This window comes from Mustela lutreola, chromosome 13 (assembly GCF_030435805.1).
Source record: "Mustela lutreola isolate mMusLut2 chromosome 13, mMusLut2.pri, whole genome shotgun sequence".
Classification (NCBI taxonomy): domain Eukaryota; kingdom Metazoa; phylum Chordata; class Mammalia; order Carnivora; family Mustelidae; genus Mustela; species Mustela lutreola.
The window spans coordinates 77889074-77895465 of NC_081302.1; the positions used below are offsets into that span (position 1 = coordinate 77889074).

General features: G+C 42.3%; 1 pseudogene; it reads right to left on the reverse strand.

The window, feature by feature from the left end:
* Positions 1-530: 530 nt before the first annotated feature.
* LOC131813637 (large ribosomal subunit protein uL30-like) lies at positions 531-5120 on the reverse strand (annotated as a pseudogene).
* Positions 5121-6392: the final 1272 nt, after the last annotated feature.

The window sequence follows — 6392 nt, forward strand, 5'->3', positions numbered from 1 at the left end:
CCAGCTTAGAGCCAGCCAGTGAAACATAGCAGCATGTTGCTTGGGCTCCCTGACACAGCAGATGTAGGGTCCAGGCTCCAAGTAAACTGGAAGATAACCTGGGGGCCCAGGGCATGGTTCTAGAATAAGATGCCCTAAGTACCAACCTCTGACACAATCTTTCTTATTCCTCAGGATGCTCTAGACTTGCCCTTGGCCCACAGATAGACCCAGAAGGCATTCAAGGTCACCTTAAAGGCAGGCAGTCTCATCCTTTGGCTCTCAGAGCCTAGGAATTGTTTATTATTCTTCTTACTTTGCAGATTAGGAGCCTGAGGCTTAAAAAAATTATCTTGCCTCTCTCTTTTCTTGTCCATAGCACCATCAACATTTCAGGCATTGGCCAGGGAGGTGAGCTGACCTCAGTGGTTAATGAATATGAGCATGTGTTCCTGAATTGGTGGGCCTAAAGTCAGACTCTAATGGGGAAGCTGTGCGGTTTGGTTGTATCAGGGCAGGAGGCAAGGCTGAGCAAGAGAGAGAAGGCAGCCTTAGGCAGCAAACTGGAAACCTGGGCAATGAAACAGGCAGATCTTAGCAAGGAGCCTAATGGTGCAACTTTACCGGTAGTGGAGGGTCTGGAAGGGTGCCTGGGGACACCGTTGTTCTTTTCTTGGCGTGATGGAGCCCAGGAGATGGACGGAATCATGGGAGAGTGCATTCCCACAGACAGGGAAGAATGTGGAGGCAGGACCATAGACCCAAATGGGGGTGGGCTTGGAATCTATGAGAAATGAGTTCACTGTTCCCCCAGAACTATGGTTTCAACTTTGCTTGTCCACTGGAATTGCTTGAGCAGCTTTAAAAATACTCATAGTTGGTACCCACAGAAATTCAGATGCAATCAGTCTGGGTTGAGAGCTGGGTATTGGTATTTTTAAAAGCTCCTATTGTGACTCTGATGTGCAGCCACAGTTGAGAACTGCTGGCTTAGAGAGGGAAGGTAATTGCGCATGTCACAGACGGGGCCGGGGTGAGAGATGGAAGTGAACAGGGCTGTGCAAGGAAGATGTCATGCGAACGAGCCGTCTGTGGGTTCTTAAAACGGGAATTAGACTTCCTAGAACAAAGTCCTACTAGAATGCCCCACAAGTATCTTAAAGCAGCCCTGTGGTGGAAAAAAATGGAAGAGTCACCTAGTTTATTCCTTCATTATGATGAGATTTGCATCCATTTGTCTTTTTCATGATGTATCCTTGGAAAGAGAGGAACAGTTGGGTGCCCCAGGGTTTAAAATTGTGGGACCAGCTTTCAACTCATCTCATACAGTTCCTAAAATCATGTGCAAAATAAGTTTGTTTGAAATGCAACCCCCCCCCCCCACCTCTGGGCCCAAAGTTCAGAAAGCACTAAGGTTTTGTTTTGTTTTAAGATTTTATTTATTTGAGAGAGAGAGAGAGAGAGAGAGCAAGCGAGCACATATGCATGCACAAGTGGGGGGTTGTGGGCAGAGGGAGAGTGAGAAGCAGAACCCCGCTGAGAAGGGAGCCTGATGTGGGGATCAATCCTAGGACCCCAGGATCATGACCTGAACTGAGCCCAGATGCTTAACCAACTGAGCCATCCGGGCACCCTGGCACTAATGTTTTTAGATGGAACCTAGAAAAGCTGTGCCTAACAAACTAACAAACTCCCCAGGTGACTACGTGACAAAGATGATCTGTGGCCCCATATTGAGATATGCTGATTTAGGGACAGGGATATAGGTTTAATGTATTTGGTTTTCTTAAGAGCTCTCTAAGCCCTATCAGCATCCGCTGTGAAGAAATTTCACAGTTTAATGGAAGCTGGAGGGAGGAAAATCAATTCCTAGTGCTCCAATCTAAATGTCTATCTAGAACGAGTGCAAAGGATGTCCCATTAGGTATGTCCTCACATATCACAAAACTCATGCCGGTGCCTGCATGCAGAGCTTCAGCCTGTCAAGAAGCATTTTACACTCCACAGCCCAAGGCATTCCTCATATCTGAAACACTGTCGGAAATGCTGAAAGCCCTACAGAGCCTTCGACTTGAGGCTGGGGGACATGGGGCAGCTGGCATCCTAGTTCACCTTTGCTCAAGGCCCTCGTGGTCTGAGAGGGAAACTCTAAAGATGGAGGGTTGCCTAGGAGTTTTGCCTTTGGGACATTGTATGGTTGGGATACTCCACGAATATTCATTCCCTCAGCGCCCGCAAGATTTCTAAGCTGACCAGAATAGTGGGGATGTGTTCATGAGTTCTCATGCACAATAGAGAAGCAGGCCCATGCTAAAAAAAAGAGAGACAGGTCTGCTTCAGGGGGGAGTCATCTTGTTTTCAGTTAGGGACGATCATCTCATTTTATTGTTTCATTGGGATATTATTAACCACCCTAACTATGGGGAGAGAGCACATGTCATGCATGGTCCCGAGCAGAAGAATGCCAGGCTAAAGGGAGGGGACCCAGAAGAACAGTGACGGGATTCAGGAAGGGAGTTAGGTAGCCGACCTCACTATAAGTCTTGGACGTGGTTCCTCTTAGCATCTTACTTTTCTCTCATTGAAAGGATTCAAGCTGGCTGTTCCTGCACCTTTGGGGGTTAAGGAGATCATGTCATCTTTCCACAAATCAGGTCAGCTGCAAAGAATGGAGACCAGAAAGTGAGTTGTACATTGGAGAAGACCTTTGCTGATGCTATGACTCTTGCTCGAAGATCAAGAGACCATGACAGAGCAGCAAAATCTCTCTATGAGCAAACCAGGCTCTCAAGAGGAGCAGAAGTAATGAAGAAATATTAGGAAGAAATTCAAGAACTGAATGAAGACTCGAGATACTGGTGAAGGCACAGCCGAGATCGGATGGAGACTGGTAGCAGGAGCACAAAGAACTTCATACATCCCTGGAGGGACATCAGTAGGCTTTGGGACTTCAAATAAGCAAGTACTAAGGCAATTGTTTGGGTTGCTAATGGCAATCCAAAAGGATGACCTTGGTATAATAATGAAATTTAATGAGCATCACTCTAAGATACTATGAGCCCATGCTGACCAGGTAATGGAAATAGCAGCAATAATGAGGAAAGCCACTGAGATGGGTGAGCACCAGGGTTACATGCAGTAGGAAAAGAATTTTCATCTTAAACAGGAAATCAAGGATTTGAGGGAAATCCTTCAAACTCGAGATCTAAGTTTTAGCCTCCAGGAAGATGATGCGTAAGAAAGTACACTCTTTATCAAGTTATCAGTCTCTGTCAATTCTTACCAATTGATCTGAACCTGAGAAGGACTGAACATTCCTGTGACATGGCTCCAAAAAAGCCTCAGGGCTGGCCTGCTACATTAATTAATTAGAGGAATAATAGTGAAGAAAGCAATCACCACCTGAATCATTTATTACTTTTAGATTATGTACAATACACTGGCAAATGATATTTTTAAATGATCACCTCTGAAAATGCATAATAAATTAACAAGGCATTATTCTTATTACAATATAATAGAAAAATAATTCAATATAGTAAAAGTTCTCAAGATGATATCATAGGGCAATTTCATGTTTATTTTTTGAGGAATTCCTGCTCTCCAAAGTGGCTGTACCATTTTACATTCCCATCAGTGATGCAGGAAAGTTTCAATCTCCCCACATCCTTATTATTTTCTCTTTCTTATTAGAACCATCTATTAACTGTGAAGTGGTACCTCCCTGTGGTTTTGATTTAGCATTTCCCTAGTGATTAATAATATGTGGGTTTTTTTTCATGTGTCCATTGACCTTCTTCATATATCTTCCTTGGAGAGATATCTGTTCATATCCTTTGTTCATTTTTTAAAGCAGCATGTGATTTCAAAGATACAAATTCATCTTCTTGTTATGGAGTGGTGAGAGTTCTTTACATATTCTGGGTACAAGTCCATTAACAGGTAAGTGATTTGCAGCTACTGTCTCTGAGACTGTGGGATGTCATTTTTTTCCTTTATGATTGTATTTCAAGTTCTTTCCCAAACATGGCTCTAGGAATGGCCAGATTCAAGTATACCCATAGGCTTGGTCCCCTACTGTCTTGTATTCATGCTTGCATATTCATCCACCAACATTAAGCTCCAGGATGGAGGATGTGACAAAGCAGGACCCTCCTCCATGGCAGGAGTCCTTTTCTGATTTCAGAGATGGCAATGGCAGCCAGTATGGAAAACACACTGGAACTTCCCCCTGGAGCTGGGCTGTGATGGGATGTGTCTGCCATGGACATAATCATCTTTTCCCTGACCTCTCTGCAGCTTCTGAAGACATGGCAGAAAAATAATCTTCTTTGAAGATACTGTATAACAGTTGCAAAAAGCAAAAAAAAAAAAACAAACAAAAAAACAAAAAACAAAAAAACAAACCACTTCCAACACATTATGCTTACTGATATTTTGCGTTTGGTTCAGTTGTCGAATGAGCTGATTGATGCATTTATCTGGAGAGCCGGGTGAGCCCACCCTCTTGAGGAAGCAGGCTACTGTCAAGATATCATGAGATGGAAAGGGTGCAAGAACCCAGAGACTACCTGGAAATTTTTCCCTAGAAAGGCAATTTCATGAGTGATGTTTTTTAAACAAATGACACCAACCTTCTTCAGGTAGGTTGTCTGTCAAAGAGATGCTTTTATGTTTTTATTCTTGACCTTGACTTGTCTGCCTTTCAAGATAAATTCTCAGACAAACTTCATATTGGGAAATCCCCAAGTCACATAAGATTCCCATAGCAGCGTTTTTATGGCCCGGGGGTTTGCTTTGACAAATACACTACTGAAAATAATCTTCAGAAGAAGCCTTGCAGTGGTCCCCTGCACCAGAAAACTCACCTCATTAATCCCTTTGATGCAAAAAGCAAAGGCTAAGTGATGTTTATCTGGCATTTCCAAGACATAAAGCTGCACTTTTAATCATCTTAGGTGCGCCTTGTCATCTTGTTGCCTCCAGGAACCATGTAGGAACCAGTCCAGTCATTTAAACTTGACCCCTTTTCCTTTCTATTTCTCCTTCTTCTCCAAAAGTGCCTGCCTTGCTTAAGTAGCTTTGAGGGCTTGATAAGATTTTTTTTTTTTCCCCAGATTTTCTGGAACTAAAAGGATCATGTTTCTTTACGCTTGCTCCATCATCTTTCCCCTTTTTTACATTCTTAATGGTATTGTTTGAAGTATGAATGTTTTTAGTTCAATGAAGTCCAATTTATCTACTTCTGTAGCTTTTGCTCTTGGCATTGTATTTAAGAAAACATTGCCAATCCCAGGGTCATTAAGACTTACTTTTGTACTTTCTTGTGAAGGTTTTATGTTCTAGCTTATACATTTAGGTCTAGGATCTCTTTTTGAGTTCATTATTGCATATCATGTGGGGTAACCGTCCAAGGTCATTCTTTTATATGTGGGTATCTAGGTGTTTTAGCACTATTTGGGGAAAAAAAACCTATTCTTTCCCCAATAAAATGTCTTGGTATCTTTGTTAAAGACCAGTTAAATAACTGGTCATAAATGTAAGGGCTTCTTTCTGGATTCTCAATTCTAGTCCATTTATGTATCTGTCCTTACACCAGTAGAACATTGTCTTGATTACTACAGCTTTATAATAAGTTTTGAAATCAGGAATTATCAGTCCTCCCAACTTGGCTGTTTTTTCCATGATTATTTTGGCTACTTGGGCCCATATGAGTTTTAGTATTGGTTTGTCGATTTCTGCAAGAAAAGCCAGCTGGGATTTTGAATTGGTAGAGTAATTGGAAGGATATTGCCATTTTAACAATATTAAGTCTCAGCATCCCAGCTCTGACAGATTCACTGAATACATCTATGTATCACGAGTCACCAGTTTCCTCAAGAAAGGACACCGAGCACACATCTAGTATTTTCTTTTCATCTAAATTCAGTTTACAACACTGAAAAGTTACAGAGACACCACTGGGTGAAGTAAACAGATTGTGCTTTGATTTTTAAAAGGAATTGAGAGAGATTGTTTGAAAACCTTCCACCTTTTAATCATGTCCATTAGTTCTGGGTTCCGTGTGTGTGTGTGTGTGTGTGTGTGTGTGTGTGTGTGTTTTGTTGTTTTTATTTTTTAGTTTCCCTCTGTGCCTGTATGTGCTAGTCATTACTAAAAGCCAGTTTATAATGGACAGACTCTGGCTGTCCTCAGTGGTTGATAACGAATCACTGGCACCCGGGTAGGACAATATTGAAGATGGAAATGTGACTGTTTTATTTATTTTTTTCTCCAGACACTGTGGGGTTTGTAACTCATCTGTTACAGGTAAGTGTTTGTAGCCCCCAGGAAAAAATTGCTTTTCCCTGAAAATTCATTGGCCCTGGACACAAGTAGGCTGCCGGAGTGGGGCAGAAAACCCCAATGGAGGT